The sequence below is a fragment of the Zea mays genome, chromosome 7, assembly GCF_902167145.1.
Source record: "Zea mays cultivar B73 chromosome 7, Zm-B73-REFERENCE-NAM-5.0, whole genome shotgun sequence".
Taxonomy (NCBI): domain Eukaryota; kingdom Viridiplantae; phylum Streptophyta; class Magnoliopsida; order Poales; family Poaceae; genus Zea; species Zea mays.
The window spans coordinates 150,394,847-150,413,907 of record NC_050102.1 but is presented as its reverse complement, the minus strand read 5'-3'; positions in this window follow the sequence as shown (position 1 = coordinate 150,413,907).

The window sequence follows — 19,061 nt, the reverse complement described above, 5'->3', positions numbered from 1 at the left end:
TTTTGACATATTGGACCACATTTGCACCACGAGTTTTGTTTTGCAAAATCTTTTGTAAATTCTTTTCAAGAACTTTTTGCAAGATGGTCAAAGGTAAATGAGTAAGATTTTTGCAAAGCATTTTCAAGCTTGAAATTTTCTCCCCTGGTTTCAAATGCTTTTCCGTTGACTAAACAAAACTCCCCCTCAATTAAATTCTCCTCTTAGTGTTCAAGAGGGTTTTAAGATATCAAGTTTTTGAAAATACTACTTGCTCCCCCTTTAGAACACAAAGAGATACCAATTTTGAAAATTTCTTTCCATCCGATTGAAAATCATTAATTTTAAAATTAGGGTGGTGGTGCGGTCCTTTTGCTTTGGGCTCATATTTTCTCCCCCTTTGGCATAAATCGCCAAAAACGGAATCATTAGAGCCCAATGAAGTACTTTCTCCTTCTTTGGTCATAAAATAAATGAGTGAAGATTATACCAAAGTTAGAGAGATGCTCGGAGTGACGGCGAAGTATGAGTAGTAGAGTGGAGTGGAAGCCTTTGTCTTCGCCGAAGACTCCAAGTCCCTTTCAATATACCTATGACTTGGTTTGAAATACACTTGAAAACACATTAGTCATAGCATATAAAAGAGACATGATCAAAGGTATACTTATGAGCTATGTGTGTAAGTTTAGCAAAAGAAGTTCCTAAAATCAAGAATATTAAGCTCATGCCTAAGTCTGGTAAAAGATTGTTCATCAAGTGGCTTGGTAAAGATATCGGCTAATTGATCTTTAGTGTTAATGTACGAAATCTCGATATCCCCCTTTTGTTGGTGATCCCGAAGAAAATGATATCGAATGGCTATGTGTTTAGTGCGGCTATGCTCGACGGGATTGTCGGCCATTTTGATTGCACTCTCATTGTCACATAGCAAAGGGACTTTGGTTAGTTTGTAACCGTAGTCCCGCAGGGTTTGCCTCATCCAAAGCAATTGCGCGCAACAATGGCCTGCGGCAATATACTCGGCTTCGGCGGTAGAAAGAGCGACCGAATTTTGCTTCTTTGAAGCCCATGACACCAAGGATCTTCCCAAGAACTGGCAAGTCCCCGATGTGCTCTTCCTATTAATCTTACACCCCGCCCAATCGGCATCCGAATAACCAATCAAATCAAAAGTGGATCCCCGAGGGTACCAAAGCCCAAACTTAGGAGTATAAGCCAAATATCTCAAGATTCGTTTTACGGCCGTAAGGTGTGATTCCTTAGGGTCGGCTTGGAATCTTGCACACATGCATACGGAAAGCATAATGTCCGGTCGAGATGCACATAAATAAAGCAATGAACCAATCATCGACCGGTATACCTTTTGATCCACGGACTTACCTCCCGTGTCGAGGTCGAGATGCCCATTTGTTCCCATGGGAGTTTTGATGGGCTTGGCATCCTTCATTCCAAACTTGCTTAGAATGTCTTGAGTATACTTGGTTTGGCTAATGAAGGTACCCTCTTGGAGTTGCTTGACTTGGAATCCTAGAAAATACTTCAACTCCCCCATCATAGACATCTCGAATTTCTGTGTCATAATCCTACTAAATTCTTCACATGTAGATTTGTTAGTAGACCCAAATATAATATCATCAACATAAATTTGGCATACAAACAAATCATTATCAAGTGTTTTGGTGAATAAAGTAGGATCGGCTTTGCCGACTTTGAAGCCATTTGCAATAAGGAAATCTCTAAGGCATTCATACCATGCTCTTGGGGCTTGCTTGAGCCCATAAAGCGCCTTAGAGAGCCTATAGACATGGTTAGGATACTCACTGTCTTCAAAGCCGGGAGGTTGCTCAACATAGACCTCTTCCTTGATTGGTCCATTGAGGAAGGCACTCTTCACGTCCATTTGATAAAGCTTGAAGCCATGGTAAGTAGCATAGGCTAATAATATGCGAATTGACTCAAGCCTAGCTACTGGTGCATAGGTTTCACCGAAATCCAAACCTTCGACTTGTGAATACCCCTTGGCCACGAGTCGAGCTTTGTTCCTTGTCACCACACCATGCTCGTCTTGTTTGTTGCGGAAGACCCACTTGGTTCCTACAACATTTTGGTTAGGACGTGGAACTAAATGCCATACCTCGTTCCTTGTGAAATTGTTGAGCTCCTCTTGCATCGCCATCACCCAATCCGCATCTTGGAGTGCTTCCTCTACCCTGTGTGGCTCAATAGAGGAAACAAAAGAGTAATGCTCACAGAAATGTGCAACACGAGATCGAGTGGTTACCCCCTTATGAATGTCGCTGAGGATGGTGTCGACGGGGTGATCTCGTTGGATTGCTTGGTGGACTCTTGGGTGTGGCGGCCTTGGTTGTTCATCCTCCTTGTCTTCATTATTTTCATCTCCCCCTTGATCGTTGTCGTCATCTTGAGGTGGCTCATCATTGTCTTCTTTATCTTTATCAACTTAAGCCTCGTCCTCATTTTGGGTTGGTGGAGATGCTTGCGTGGAGGAGGATGGTTGATCTTGTGCATGTGGAGGCTCTTCGGATTCCTTAGGACACACATCCCCAATGGACATGTTCCTTAGCGCTATGCATGGAGCCTGTTCTTCACCTATCTCATCAAGATCAACTTGCTCTACTTGAGAGCCGTTAGTCTCATCAAACACAACGTCACAAGAAACTTCAACAAGTCCTGAGGACTTGTTAAAGACTCTATATGCCCTTGTGTTTGTGTCATATCCTAGTAAAAAGCCTTCTACAGTTTTAGGAGCAAATTTAGATTTTCTACCTCTTTTAACCAGAATAAAGCATTTGCTACCAAAAACTCTAAAATATGAAATATTTGGCTTTTTACTGGTTTGGAGTTCATAGGATGTCTTCTTGAGGATTCGGTGAAGATATAACCGGTTGATGGCGTAGCAGGCGGTGTTGACCGCCTCGGCCCAAAACCGATCCGGTGTCTTGTACTCATCAAGCATGGTTCTTGCCATGTCCAATAGAGTTCGATTCTTCCTCTCCACTACACCATTTTGTTGTGGAGTGTAGGGAGAAGAGAACTCATGCTTGATGCCCTCCTCCTCAAGGAAGCCTTCTATTTGTGAGTTCTTGAACTCCGTTCCGTTGTCGCTTCTAATTTTCTTGATCCTTAAGCCGAACTCATTTTGAGCCCGTCTCAAGAATCCCTTTAAGGTCTCTTGGGTATGAGATTTTTCGTGCAAAAAGAACACCCAAGTGAAGCGAGAATAATCATCCACAATAACTAGACAGTACTTACTTCCGCCGATGCTTATGTAAGCGATCGGGCCGAATAGGTCCATGTGTAGGAGCTCCAGCGGCCTGTCACTAGTCATGATGTTCTTGTGTGGATGATGAGTGCCAACTTGCTTCCCGGCTTGGCATGCGCTACAAATCCTGTCTTTCTCAAAATAAACATTGGTTAGTCCTAAAATGTGTTCCCCCTTTAGAAGCTTATGAAGATTCTTCATTCCAACATGGGCTAGTCGGCGGTGCCAGAGCCAACCCAAGTTAGTCTTAGCAACCAAGCAAGTGTCGAGTTCAGCTCTATCAAAATCTACCAAGTATAGCTGACCCTCTAACACTCCCTTAAATGCTATTGAATCATCACTTCTTCTAAAGACAGTAACACCTACATCAGTAAATAGACAGTTGTAGCCCATTTGACATAATTGGGATACAGAAAGCAAATTGTAATCTAAAGAATCTACAAGAAAAACATTGGAAATAGTATGGTCAGGTGATATAGCAATTTTACCCAATCCTTTGACCAAACCTTGATTTCCATCCCCGAATGTGATAGCTCGTTGGGGATCTTGGTTTTTCTCGTATGAGGAGAACATCTTTTTCTCCCCTGTCATGTGGTTTGTGCACCCGCTGTCGAGTATCCAACTTGAGCCCCCGGATGCATAAACCTACAAAACAATTTTAGTTCTTGACTTTAGGTACCCAAACGGTTTTGGGTCCTTTGGCATTAGACACAAGAACTTTGGGTACCCAAACACAAGTCTTTGACCCCTTGTGTTTGCCCCCAACAAACTTGGCAACTACCTTGCCGGATTTGTTAGTCAAAACATATGATGCATCAAAAGTTTTAAATGAAATAGCAAGATCATTTGATGCATTAGGAGTTTTCTTCTTAGGCAACTTAGCATGGGTTGGTTGCCTAGAACTAGATGTCTCACTCTTATACATAAAAGCATGATTAGGACCAGAGTGAGACTTTCTAGAGTGAATTCTCCTAATTTTGCTCTCGGGATAACCGGCAGGGTACAAAATGTATCCCTCATTATCCTGAGGCATGGGAGCCTTGCCCTTAACGAAGTTAGACAAATTTTTAGGAGGGGCATTAAGTTTGACATTGTCTCCCCTTTGGAAGCCAATGCCATCCTTGATGCCAGGGCGTCTCCCATTATAAAGCATACTTCTAGCAAATTTAAACTTTTCATTCTCTAAGTTATGCTCGGCAATTTTTGCATCTAATTTTGCTATATGATCATTTTGTTGCTTAATTAATACCATGTGATCATGAAAAGCATTGATATCAACATCTCTACATCTATCACAAATAGACACATGCTCAATAGTAGAAGTAGAGGGTTTGCAAGATTTAAATTCTACAACCTTAGCATGTAACAAATCATTTTTAGTTCTAAGGTCGGAAATAGTAGCTTTGCAAACATCAAAATCTTTAGCCTTAGCAATCAAATTTTCATTTTCTACTCTAAGGCTAGCAAGAGAATCATTCAATTCCTTAATCTTAGCAAGCAAATTATCATTATCATTTCTAAGATTGGGAATTGAAGTATCACAAACATGAGAATCAACCTTAGCAATTAATCTAGCATTTTCATTTCTAAGGTTGTCAATAGTGTCATGGCATGTACTTAGCTCACTAGATAATTTGTTACATTTTTCTACCTCTAGAGCATACGCATTTTTAACCTTAACATGTTTCTTGTTTTCTTTAATTAGAAAATCCTCTTGGGAATCCAAAAGGTCATCCTTCTCATGAATAGCACTAATTAATTCATTTAATTTTTCTTTTTGTTCCATGTTAAGGTTGGCAAAAAGGGTAAGCAAGTTATCCTCCTCATCATTATCATCACTAGAAGATTCATATTTTGTGGAGGATTTAGATTTAACCTTCTTCCTTTTGCCGTCCTTTGCCATGAGGCACTTGTGGCCGACGTTGGGGAAGAGAAGTCCCTTGGTGACGGCGATGTTGGCGGCGTCCTCGTCGGAGGAGGACTCGGTGGAGCTCTCGTCGGAGTCCCACTCGCGGCACACGTGGGCATCGCCGCCCCTCTTCTTGTGGTACCTCTTCTTTTCTCTTCTCTTGCCCTTTTTGTCGTTATCCCTGTCACTGTCACTTGATAATGGACATTTAGCAATAAAGTGACCGGGCTTACCACACTTGTAGCAAACCTTCTTGGAACGGGATTTGTAATCCTTCCCCTCCCGTTGCTTAAGGATTTGCCGAAAGCTTTTGATGATTAAGGCCATCTCTTCATTGTCGAGCTTGGAGGCGTCAATTGGTTGTCTACTTGGTGTAGACTCCTCCTTCTTCTCCTCCGTCGCCTTAAATGCCACCGGTTGTGCCTCGGACGTGGAGAGTTCGTCAAGCTCGTTGATCTTCTTTGAACCTTTAATCATACACTCAAAGCTCACAAAATTCCCGATAACTTCCTCGGGGGTCATTAGTGGGTATCTAGGATTACCACGAATTAATTGAACTTGAGTGGGGTTAAGAAAAATAAGAGCTCTTAGAATAACCTTAACCACCTCGTGGTCATCCCACTTTTTGCTCCCGAGGTTGCGCACTTGGTTCACCAAGGTTTTGAGCCGGTTGTACATGTCTTGTGGCTCCTCCCCTTGGCGAAGGCGGAAGCGACCGAGCTCCCCCTTGATCGTTTCCCGCTTGGTGATCTTGGTGAGTTCATCACCCTCGTGCGCGGTCTTGAGAAGGTCCCAAATCTCCTTTGCATTCTTCAACCCTTGTACCTTGTTGTATTCCTCCTTGCTTAGAGAGGCGAGGAGTATGGTTGTAGCTTGCGAGTTGAAGTGCTCGATTTGGGCTACTTCGTCCGTATCGTAGTCTTCATCCCCTACGGATGGTACCTGTGCTCCAAACTCAACAACATTCCATATACTTTTGTGGAGTGAGGTTAGATGAAATTTCATTAAATCACTCCACCTAGCATAATCTTCGCCATCAAAAGTTGGCGGTTTGCCTAATGGAACGGAAAGTAATGGAGTATGTCTAGGTGTACGGGGATAGTGTAAGGGGATCTTACTAAACTTCTTGCGCTCTTGGCGCTTAGAAGTTACGGACGGCGTATCGGAGTCGGAGGTAGATGTTGATGAAGTGTCTGTCTCGTAGTAGACCACTTTCCTCATCCTCTTGTGCTTGTCGCCTTTCCGATGCGACTTGTGGGAAGAAGATTTTTCCTTCTTCTTCTTGTGGTGTGAGGAAGAAGATCTTTTCTCCTTCCGTTTGGAGGAGTCCTTCTTCTTCTCCTTCCTCTTGGTGCGGGACTCTTCCGATGAAGTGCTCCCTTGGCTCGTAGTGGGCTTGTCGCCGGTCTCCATCTCCCTCTTGGTGTGATCTCCCGACATCACTTCGAGCGGTTAGGCTCTAATGAAGCACCGGGCTCTGATACCAATTGAAAGTCGCCTAGAGGGGGGGTGAATAGGGCGAAACTGAAATTCTCAAAAATAATCACAACTACAAGCCGGGTTAGCGTTAGAAATATAATCAAGTCCGCGAGAGAGGGCGCAAAACAAATCGCAAGCAAATAATGAAGTGAGACCCGCGGATTTGTTTTACCGAGGTTCAGTTCTCTCAAACCTACTCCCCGTTGAGGAGGCCACAAAGGCTGGGTCTCTTTCAACCCTTCCCTCTCTCAAACGGTCCCTCGGACCGAGTGAGCTTTCTCTTCTCAATCACTTGGAACACAAAGTTCCCGCAAGGACCACCACACGATTGGTGTCTCTTGCCTCAATTACAAGTGAGTGTTTGATCACAAGAAAGAAAGCCAAAGAAAAAGAATTGATCCAAGCGCAAGAGCTTAAATGAACACTACAAATCACTCTCTCTAGTCACTAAGGCTTTGTATGGAGTTAGGAGAGGATTTGATCTCTTTTGGTGTGTTTTGCAATGAATGCTAGCTCTTGTATAGTGGTTGGAAGTTGGAAAACTTGGATGCAATGAATGGTGGGGTGGTTGGGGTATTTATAGCCCCAACCACCAAACTTGACCGTTGGTGGAGCTGTCTGTCGTATGGTGCACCGGACAGTCCGGTGCACACCGGACATGTCCGGTGCGACAGCCACGTCACCAAATAGCCGTTGGGTCGACCGTTGGAGTTCTGACTTCTGGGCCCGCCTTGATGTCCGGTGGCGCACCGGACATGCACTGTAGAGTGTCCGGTGCGCCTGCTCCCGCGTGCCTGACGACTGCGCGCTTCTGGCGCGCATTAAATGCGCCTGCAGGTGACCGTTGGCGCGAAGTAGTCGTTGCCCCGAGGTGGCACCGGACAGTCCGATGCACACCGGACATGTCCGGTGAATTATAGCGGAGCAGCCTTCGCGAATTCCCGAGACTGGCGAGTTCCTGAGCCGCGTCTCAAATGAGCACTGGACACTGTCCGGTGTACACCGGACAGTCCGGTGAATTTTAGCGCGCTGGTCTGGAATTTCCCGAGGGCGACGAGTTTGAGATGAAGTCCTCTGGTGCACCGGACACTGTCCGGTGGCACACCGGACAGTCCGGTGCGCCAGACCAGAGGAGCCTTTGGTTGCTCCTTTGCCCTTTTGTTGAACTCAACACTTGGTCTTTTTATTGGCTAAGTGTGAACCTTTTGCACCTGTATAACTTATACACTAGAGCAAAACTAGTTAGTCCAATATTTGTGTTGGGCAATTCAACCACCAAAATTATTTAGGAACTAGGTGTAAGCCTAATTCCCTTTCACTTACTACACTCGGTGCGGTATCAGCAGTCCCTGCGGTGCTACCACGCCCGAGGGGTCCGACCCCGAGACCTCCAGGTGGGCGACCTGGTGCTTCGGCTGCGGCAAGACGCCCGGGGGAGGCACAAGCTCACGCCCCCCTGGGAGGGGCCATTCGTCATCGCCAAAGTTCTGAAGCCCGAAACGTACAAGCTGGCCAACAGTCAAGGCGAGGTCTACGGCAACGCTTGGAACATCCAACAGCTACGTCGCTTCTACCCTTAAGATGTTTTCAAGTCGTTCATAAACCTCGCACCCACGCAAAGTTTAGTCATCAAGGAAGGGTCGGCCTCGCCTCGGCAAAGTCCGACCCTCCCTCGGGGGCTAAAAGGGGGGAACCCCCTCTGCGTCGAAATTTTCCTCGAAAAAAGGTCTCTTCTGCCAGAATATCTTTCGTGCTTTTTGACTACTTCGAAAAGTGGATCCTGAAAACGACGGAGTACACGTAAGCAGTCAAGGCGGACCGAGCCGAGGGACTCCTACGCCTCCGGGATACGGATACCTCACTCATCACCTTCTGCGATAAGTAACTCGCGTTCGGATAAAGTGATTCTGCGGACCGAACAAGTCTTCATGTTCGGAAGTTCTTCTGCCGAAGCAATCCTTCGAGCCTTCTCGACTGAGTCGGTGGCAGGGCCTCATGGACGAGTGAAAGTACGCGTAAGCGGCAAGGCCGACCGAGCCGAGGGACTCCCACGCCTCCGGGATACGGATACCTCACTCACCACCTTCCGCGAGAAGCAACTCCCACTCACACAAACATCCCTGTTACCGACAAAAAAGTCCAGATACTCGAAACAAGAGGAAAGGAGACGCAGCTTTACAACACAGCGAGGGCGTGTATTCTGGCCTCGGCGGCTGCAGAAGGCACACGCTACAAGACACTCTGATCCTGCAGGCTCGGGTCTTGACGCTGGAAGGGGGCAGCAACACCCTCAGCATCGACGACACCTTCGGCGAGGCCCGACCTAGCCTCGGACGGCGACGCGGTCCGAGGATCTCCGCTCCGAAGGACGACGTCATCACCACGCCCGGGCAATCGCTGCCAGGGACTTCTCCGGGAATCCGGCCCGAGCAGGCGGCTCGGCCGGTTACCCCTGGGGCCTCGACCGACCATCTCCCAAGGGCGCCAGCCCGACCTGAGGCCTCGGCTGATCAGCTCCGACGTCGGTCCCGCCAACGGACAACCCGGCTAGGCTCCGGCCAACCAGGTTTCATTTTCGAGCCAACTCCGCCTCTGTTCACACTGATATCGCTACCCCTAGCCTCGGCTCGTCGAAGAGTGGCCGAGGGGTCCCTTTAACTAAGCTAGAGGAGCCTCGGACAGCAAGGCCGACCGAGCCGAGGGACTCCTACGCCTCCAGGATACGGATACCTCACTCGTCACCTTGACACGGGGCGACTCATGCTTGGTGAAGCGGTTCAGATAATCAACAGACGAGTCTTAGCGCTCAAAAATGAGGAAAAAACCACGGCTCCGTGCCGAAATTACATACATGTTCAGGCCCCGAAAGCCGCAATGAACAAAAACACCGGCATTCGAAGTGCCATTACAAACGGAACTCCGGTTCCCCCCTCCGCAGGTACGAACAGCCCCACTCGATAGGGATGGGCCTGCGGAGCAACGGAAGACCGACGAACGGCGCGCCGTCACCCGCTCCAGCAGCGGCGACGACGACGACTTCTGCTCCGGGGGGCCGAACAGCGGCAGCACTGACCTCAGGGCGGATGCTGCTGCCAGGAGGCCCCCGCCCATGCCCAAACTCGTGAGGCAAGGACGGGCAGAAGGCCGTAGAGTTGGAGGTCAGCCTGTGGCCGGCCTTGGCTATCAGCGCCAGCGAAAGAACCTCTTCCAGCTGCCGTGGCAGACGCCGGCGCTGCGAGCGGCTCTGAAGCCACTCGCGTCCGAGAGCCAGGCACGGTGCAGCTGCCGGCGCCACGGACGACGGCCGCCCTTCCCTCCAATCACTGAGTGAAGGAGCGGGCCGCCGCCCACGCAGGGGCCGACCCCAACTCGGCACACTCTCCTCCCCAGCCCTGGTGATGAAAATCCTTGAGGCTGAGGGAGGGGCAGAGGCCGCAGCCCGGCTCGCTTTCCCCCACAATCAAGCTGGAGGTCACCATCTTGGGTGACCGCCGGTGGAGGGGTGCAGCCGGGCTGCATGATGAAAATCCTTGAAGCCGAACGATGGCTGAAAGGTACCAACTCCCACGGAGTTGCTTCCCTCCAACGACGAGGCAAAAAGACGGCGGGTATCCCCCATCCGGGGGCTTGGAAGGTGGAAAGACGCGGTGCATAAGGGAGCGAGAAGACACGGTCGCCTTTCGAAAGGGGTCACCCTCCTTTTAAAGGCAACTCTCCCTGCTTGCACCCCCAACCGTCACGGGCCGAGTATTCTCCAACACGCTCCAAAGCCCTCCCCTGCGGCGCGGGGGCTGGGTCCCGCATGTCATGCAGACCGGCTCCGAGCAGAAGAAGCCAAACCGCCGCGCGTGGTGCACGCAACCGCCCAGCGGTTACAAGTGACCCTCCACTTTTGCCCAGACCAACGGGCGAAAGAGGCGGGCAGCCATGCAGGCGGCATGCAACCGCGCCAAGTGGACGCGCTTCTCCGACTCCCGACACGCCAGCATGGAGGCCCAGGCCCACGCGTCGCGCAACCGGCGCGCCGGATGCTGCATGCAAGCAACTGCACCGCCACTTGCGCCACCACCGCGCCTCCTCGACTGCGGAACCAATACCGCGACTCGAGGCGACCCAGCGCGCGACCCAGCAGCGCCAGCCTGACGCGGCGGTCAACACGGCCAAAAGTGGGCCGGCAGTAATGACGGTGGCAGGCGCGCGGGAGCAGCGGTCACGTCGTCAGCCAAGCTCACGTCCCATCCATGGGCAGCAAGAGAACCCCCTCTCACGGCGTGAAGACAACGCGCCCGTGATCCGTTCCTCGAACGGCTCGCGCACGCGCAACGGCCGCCCCGCCAACTACTTGCCCCGTCGCATTAACTCCGCGGCTGGACAGGCGGCGCTTCTGGCAGGAGCAGCGGGCGACGCTTCGCCTTCGCCGAAATAACCGCGCCAAAAAAGGTACGCCGCGTCGTTCGGTTTCGTATCCTTTTCCCTTTTTCCTCTTTCTCTATCTCTTGCGACAGGGACCGGGAAAGGGGGATACCCCGAAAGGGATCCTTCCCCGTGAAGGAACCAGGCTCCGAGCCTCCTTACTGATCAGAGGTTCGAAGGCTGGCCCCCCGAAGGGTTCAACAGCCGCCTCAGATCGCGTGGGCCCTACACCCACTACTGGTCAGAGGTTCGAAGGCCGGCCCCCCGAAGGGTTCCACGGCCGCCTCAGGCTACTCGGGCTCCGCGCCCATTACTGATCAGGGGTTCGAAGGCTGGCCCCCGAAGGGTTCACAGCCGCCTCAGACGCTGAGCGAGGGATGACCAGGGGTACGTTCGATACATAACCAAGGCTCGGGCTGCGCTCCCGAGGTACCCTAGGACATTTCCGAGACCAGCGGGAGCGATCTTGTAACGGAATCCCATCGGAGGGAGGCATCGAGCCCTCGGACCCCGTCGCCAGGGGACCGGGTCCGGCAGATCACCCGCGGGTACTTTTGGGCGTGCCTCTGGGCCCCTAGCCGACCCCTAACGAACGGGGCACGGACGTCCACTCGGATTACCCGCTTGCAGCTCACCGGAGACACCATGTTCGGCGCCCATCGAGGGTAACATGGCGCTCTCCCCCCCCCCCCCCTCCTCCTTGCGGAAAGGCGACGCAGGGGCATATGTAAAAAAGCCGAGTCTATCCCTGATCGCCCTCTTGCCCTGTGCAGAGGCTCAGGGGCTGCTCTCGCAAACCCGGCTCCGGCCAAACCGTTGACAGCGTCAACATACCACCCCGAGAACTTGGGCCCCGACCGTACACCCGGGCTACGGCCAGCTCGCATGAGGGAACAACCAGACCAGCCGAAGCATTACGCAAGGCATTAAGACCTCGAAGGAGTGAAACCACTCCTCCGAGGCCTCGGGGGCTACACCCGGCGGGTGCGCTTGCGCGCACCCACCGGAACAAAATGCAACCGAGAAAGGCTGGTCCCCTTGCAAAAAAGTGCGACGAAAGCCTCCAAGCGAGTGCTAACACTCCCTTCGAGGCTCGGGGGCTACTGTCGGGGACCATAATTAGGGGTACCCTCAAGACTCCTAATTCTCAGCTGGTAACCCCCATCAGCATAAAGCTGCAAAGGCCTGATGGGTGCAATTAAGTCAGGGATCAGTCCATTCGAGCGACTCGATCACGCCTCGCCCGAGCCTAGCCTCGGACAAGGGCGGCCGACCCCGGAGAATTTCCGTCTCGCCCGAGGCCCCCCTCCAACGGCGGACACATCTTCGGCTCGCCCGAGGCCCTGCCTTCGCTAAGAAGCAACCCTGACTAAATCGCCGCACCGACCGACCAAGTCGCAGGAGCATTTAACGCAAAGGTGGCCTGACACCTTTATCCTGACGCGCGCCCTCCGGCAGAGCCGATGTGAACGCCGTCACTTCGCCGCTCCACTGACCGGTCTGACAGAAGGACAGCGCCGACTGCGCCACTTCGACTGCAGTGCCACTTGACAGAGTGATACTGACAGGAAGCCAGGCCCTGCCAAAGGCGCCATAGGAAGCTCCGCCCGACCCAGGGCTCGGACTCGGGCTAAGACCCGGAAGACGACGAACTCCGCTCCGCCCGACCCAGGGCTCGGACTCAGGCTCAGCCCCGGAAGACGACGAACTCCGCTCCGCCCGACCTAGGGCTCAGACTCGGGCTAAGACCCGGAAGACGGCGAACTCCGCTCTGCCCGACCCAGGGCTCAGACTCGGGCTAAGACCCGGAAGACGACGAACTCCGCTTCGCCCGACCCCAGGGCTCGGGCTCGGGCTCAGCCCCAGAAGACGACGAACTCCGCTTCGCCCGACCCCAGGGCTCGGACACCGCCCTGGCCTCTGCCAACGACCTCCGTCTCGCCCGACCCAGGGGCTCGGACTCGGCCTCGGCCATGGAAGACAGACTCGACCTCGGCTTCGGAGGAGCCTCCATGTCGCCCAACCTAGGGCGCAGGCCAGCCACGTCAACAGGAAGCGCCATCATCACCCTACCCCGAGCTGACTCGGGCCGCAGAGAACAAGACCGGTGTCCCATCTGGGGGTCTCCACCAGATAGGCAATGATGGCGCCCCGCATGCCCTGTGACGACGGCGGCTCTCAGCTCTCTTACGGAAGCAGGAGGACGTCAGCAAGGACACAACCGCTCCGACAGCTGTCCCTTCGCCAGGCTCCGTCGCTCCTCCGATGGCCACGACATCACACTAGCTGGGTTCCAAGATCTCTCCGGCTGCCACATTGGCATGTACTCAGGGCACTAGCTCTCCCTCGCTAGACACGTAGCACTCTGCTACACCCCCATTGTACACCTGGATCCTCTCCTTGCGTCTATAAAAGGAAGGACCAGGGCCCTCTTAGGGAAGGTTGGCCGCGCGGGACGAGGACGGGACAGGCGCTCTCTTGGGGCCGCTCGCTTCCCTCACCCGCGTGGATGCTTGTAACCCCCTACTGCAAGCGCACCCGACCTGGGCGCGGGACGAACACGAAGGCCGCGGGATTCCCACCTCTCTCACGCCAGTCTCCGGCCGCCTCGCTCCTTTCCCCCCTTCGCGCTCGCCCACGCGCTCGACCCATCTGGGCTGGGGCACGCGGCACTCACTCGTCGGCCTGAGGGACCCCCCCGGTCTCAAAACGCCGACAATACTCTATACTCAAGCATAAGTAAAAATCTTAGCAATGTATGGACACTTTGTTAGTATACAATGACGGGGCACTTACATGTATGTAAGACCCAATTGCTAGGTCCACTCCCCACTCATCCTTCTCCTTGTCTCTACCCCTCTCTCACCTCCAACAAGCACAATCGTCCTTAAAAAGTGTACTCATCGACCTACCTCCACCGTCGTCGACGATTCCTCCAAGACCCCACAAGTGGTCGTGCTCCCCACCTGCCCATTCCTCACACTCCATTTCCTCTCCCTCCTCCTCCTCGGTCCCTGCATTAGGCCTCTCCACAACAACCATTGCCTCCACCATCTTGGTCATGGTACGGCTGACCTCGTTCTCACACAACCGAATGAGATGGTCCCAGTATCACTCTTATGATGATGGGATCTATGTGACATTAGTTCCATATGCTTCGGTTGTAAAAAGCATAATGTATGCTCAAATATGTATTTGCCTGACTTCATTCATAACTAGGATGTTTGGTAGTTTTCAGAAGAATCCAGGAATATAATACTGGAAAGTTGTTAAGAAAATTTTGTGAAGACCTTATGTTAACATACAGAAAATCGAGTAGCCTTGATGTCACACCTGAGTTTTAGGGGCACCAAGACCCGGGCGTGAACATAATCACCAGGTGTGCTGGGACCAAGTCTCACACATATGATGAATCATGGCACAGGATCGAATGTCACAAATTTACTATGTAATCGGAGTTTTGTACAAAATAAATAATTACATTATATGGAGACAACGGTCCAGCAACCCAAAGTTGACTGGGAGACGACGACCTAGATCTCTCACGAACTCATCGCAGCATCCTCCATGCGCCTCATCCTGCGGTACCTGTTCTTGACCTGTGGGGGGTGTGAGACAGCAAGAGTGAGCTCACATACGTTCATCGCTCAACAAGTTGTGGGGAATAATGTGCATGAACTCGCCAAAGGTGGGAGCTCACGTGAAGTGTAAGGCTTACCAAAGAGGATGGTTAGAGCTGAGCATTGCTTTTAAAGTTGGTCAAAATTTTATTAGCAATTACTAAGTATAAGTAAATACCAACCCAATTAAGCAGTAGAACAAAAGTAACAACATCACCTGCGATGCAATGCATATGACAAATTGAATTTAGTTCCATAATTTAATCATGTGAGGGTCCGAGCTGCTCATGACCGTGAGCACGGCTAGTATACCAGTTTTACACTATGCAGAGGTTGCGCATCTTTACCCACAAGTCATGTTACCCATCTGCCAAGGGATCGCGACTTCCCATACACCTCTACCGAGGAGGCGAGGCAGGGTAACACTACGAGGCCTTTACAAAGTTCCACTAGCTTCAGAAAACCTGCTACAGTTTATAGGAAGCTCCAATGCAGGGTTCTTGCCTGATCGCCATCGCAGCAAAATCAACCAAGGACCTCCCTACACTGACCACTCCCCTACTGCCCTTGCCCCTTTCGGGTAAGGTAGTCCTCCACTAGCTTTCCTAATTAATCAGCCAAGGGCGTCCATAAACCCTTGTGGTAGCACTGTTTTCCCGGGTGGTCGCTCCATGTTCCAATTAACATAATGATCTTATCATGAATAGTAAATAACAACGGATAACAAAAGTATAATCATGAATAATGTGTATCTCAATGCCCAAAACCACATATAGCACTAGCAAGTACTACCCAAAAAGTTCAGTGGTAAACAAGGCATAAAGATAGACAAACTGGGGTAACCTATTAGGTCCCATCAAAATTAACCTATGCAGATCATTATGATTAATTAGAACATGAGTGGGTAAAAGAAGTGATCAAGGGCACAACTTGCCTTCAACGAGCTCCTGCTCAGCATTCTCTACCAGCAGAACCTCAGATTCCACAGTGGCTTGCTCGTCTACTCGCATCAACACAATACATACATAGTATAGCAACAATTAATATCACACCAAGCATGTACACAAAATATACAATAATAATCTAGACATTAAAATAGGATCATAGGAACTGAAATCACTAAATTTGGAGGTATAGATTTTAAGTTATGGATTTTCTAATGTTTTATGTGCTTAATACAAGATTAAGTACTAGATAAATTTTAAATCATCTTTCATGTTAAAACATAGGCACTAATGGTTAGACAATAATACTACAAAAAATTAGGAACTGGAATGGACCAATTTGGAGTTCATATGGATTTTCTAGGAATTTAACAAGTTCTAACATTTATTTATGCATTAAAACTAATTTCTGTTTTATTTTCTATGGTTTTACTGTTGTCTGGACTGGTCACAATAATACCGGAAAGAGCAGGGACGATCTCGCAAAAATCCCGAGACACAGCCCACAGTGCGTGGGACGACGGGTTAATTTCAGCAAAGGCCAGGGGTTCTTTTGAAAATTGACCACAATGAAGGGGTAATATCTACTGTGAGCCGTCCAATCGAACACCCACGGTCGAGATTAGAATAACCCTAAAGCGAACCGGTATGCCACTTGAACCGCACAACATCAGATCTGCGAACCAGATTTAAATAAACAATACATAAGCGCACCCCTCCGATCTGGATCGGACGGCACGCATTCCATCAGGCCGAATCGATATCCCAGCTTTAATCTATGTCGTCCAACACTGGATCCATGGCGAGGGATTAACCCCAACCCCGGTCACGCCACCCAGCGGCGGCGGCGCACAGACCCCCACGGCAGGGCTCCTGCCGGTGACCGCCATCCCGGCAAGCGGACGCCCTAATCCCCGAACCCGAGCGACCACGCGCACCAGAGACAAGGCATACAAGATGGAAGGGCATACCGGGTACAGGGACGCTGCCCACGGTGCGCGACTGCGGTGCGGCGGAGCTCCCACACCGGCGAAGAATTCCGGTGGACCGGAGCTCGATTCCGCTCAGACGAAGCCGCGACGAGCATCCATGCGCGTTGGACTTCCTCCTGGGTCGACCATCGAGGGCTTGACACAGGTGGTGGAGCATGACCACGAAGCGAAGCGACTCGGCGACGTTGCTTGAACCATAGCGAGCAATTCCATGAATGTCTACCCATTGCACACCCCCGCGGGATTCGCACAGGTCCCTCAAGCCATGGCGAGCACCCGAGATTACATCTCGTACTCTAATTGGTGTTGTGGATGCGCGACTAAGGAGGCGGCGCTCTCTTCTCCGCAGACGGCGACTGGAAGGGGTAAACGAGGGGGAGAGCTCGAGCACTGACGCCGTGGTTGCGGGAGAATCGCAGGGTCGACGAGGAGAAGGGCCGCGGGACACGCTACTTATCCCCGGGAGCCCGGGAGATCAAGGAATCCGCGGCGAGGAAGATCGAAGTGTTGACCACGCGAGCATGGCGCATTCTGTTGAGATGAGCACGGAGAATAGGTGATGACAGGGCGGCCCCACCGGTAAGCCACGCACGTGAGCGGCAGTGAGCGCCATGGGCCGAGCGGGGCAAAAACTGAGTTGGGTCGTGCGGCGCGCTTCCTTGAATGGGCCGAGAGCGGACCAGGGAAATCAGAAGTGGGCCGAATAGCGTGTAGTTGGCCCAACCGTGCACATCACCGATTTTCTTTTATAATTCCATTTTTTCTCTATTTTGTCTTCTTTATTTTGAATTCAAAATCTGAATTTGGATCTTTTTAAGAGTTGCATATTTGAGTCCAATGTACACCTTAAAACCTATTGCAGAGATAATATATTTTATTATTTTTTTATACTCATTTTACTCCCATAATATTGTTTTCCTTCCTCTCTTTTTTTCTAAATTCTAGGATCTCCTTTTATTTTCCAAATTCTATTTTGGGAATTTAATATATTTCTTCTTCAAATTATTTTATGTTGTCACAAAATGCACACAAAACAAAATCCAGCATGATGCATGATTTAATTGAGTGTCTTTTGTTACTTATTTATTTGTGTAGGTAATGTGTGTACATGAAATGATACACATTGGTAGTACATATAGAGATAGAGTGATATAGTTTCTCTTTTAGATCTTTCTTACAAAGTGGGTATTACAAATCCTACCCCCCTTAAAGAGAATCTCGTCCCCGAGATTTGTAAGAAAAGGGATACAATAGGTTTGGTCTAGAATTTTAGTTTCTCATTTGGTTTCGGGAATCAAAGTTTTGTTCAAGTTTTTACATAACAGTTATTAGATGATTTGGAAAATATGAATATTGTATGTCTAGCCATTTATTAGGTCAGATGAGGTACGGTTATGGCAAGTAGAGGTTGTGGCAAGGGTATAATAAGGAAAGGCTTCATTCTGAACTCTGGATCTTGATTCTTCTGGCGATCCAACTTGATCTTTAAAGACTTGAGTTGATGTTTGTCCTCCTTTGACGTGGTTGGTCTTCTTTGGCCTTTATTCTTGGAGCTATCATCTGAGTTAAGGACATATGGCTAAGAATATATAGGGTACATGAGGTAGTTTGGTTTAAACAGAGTTGTACTTTGCTTTTGGGATATCTGGATTAGGCAACCTATGATGTAGGCTAGGTTGTTTTTTACGGACGAGTTAGTCCAAGGTATTAATTTAGGGTAAGATATGTTTATAGAGTTAGGGCCTAATTTATGTTGCCAACATTATCTAACTTATTTATGTAACTCAATTTGGATTAGATCATGTTAGATTAGGTGGGATCTAGATCAGATTGGTATAACTAGATAATATCTAGTATTTATTGATATGACTATTTTAGACTAGATAAGATCTAAATAAATTTTGGATTAGTTCATGGTTGTATTTTTAAAATGATATAAGTAAAGTGGATAATATGAATCCTTCAAGATAAGATGTATCTATTAAGATAAGAGGAACTCTTTTAAAATGAGATGGATCTATTAAGATAAGAGTCTCTTTTAAGATTAGAGGGATCTATTTAAAATAGATACACTTTTATGGAGGATAATCTAGATTTTTTTTGTCTTATGAATTTTATTTATTTATATTTATGCCTATATGTATATGTATATGTAGATGGAATTGTGGACATTACTCCACAACTCATCACACTCAATCAAAGATCCAAATCATAAATGTATCACAAGAACAAACATTCAGGCATACAGATATTTACAAAAATAGTTTTGATTTTGTTCCTAAGAGTAGGTCTCCTATTACTAAAGGTCACTTTAAGCACAGAATTTCAAAGTGTGAAATCCACATTTGTCTTTAGAGTGAAAAGGAAAGAATAATCAGAGTAAAGCGGAAATAGATGAGAGAAGATTAAGAAAAGTTTAGAAAAGAATCAGAGTAGCAAAGG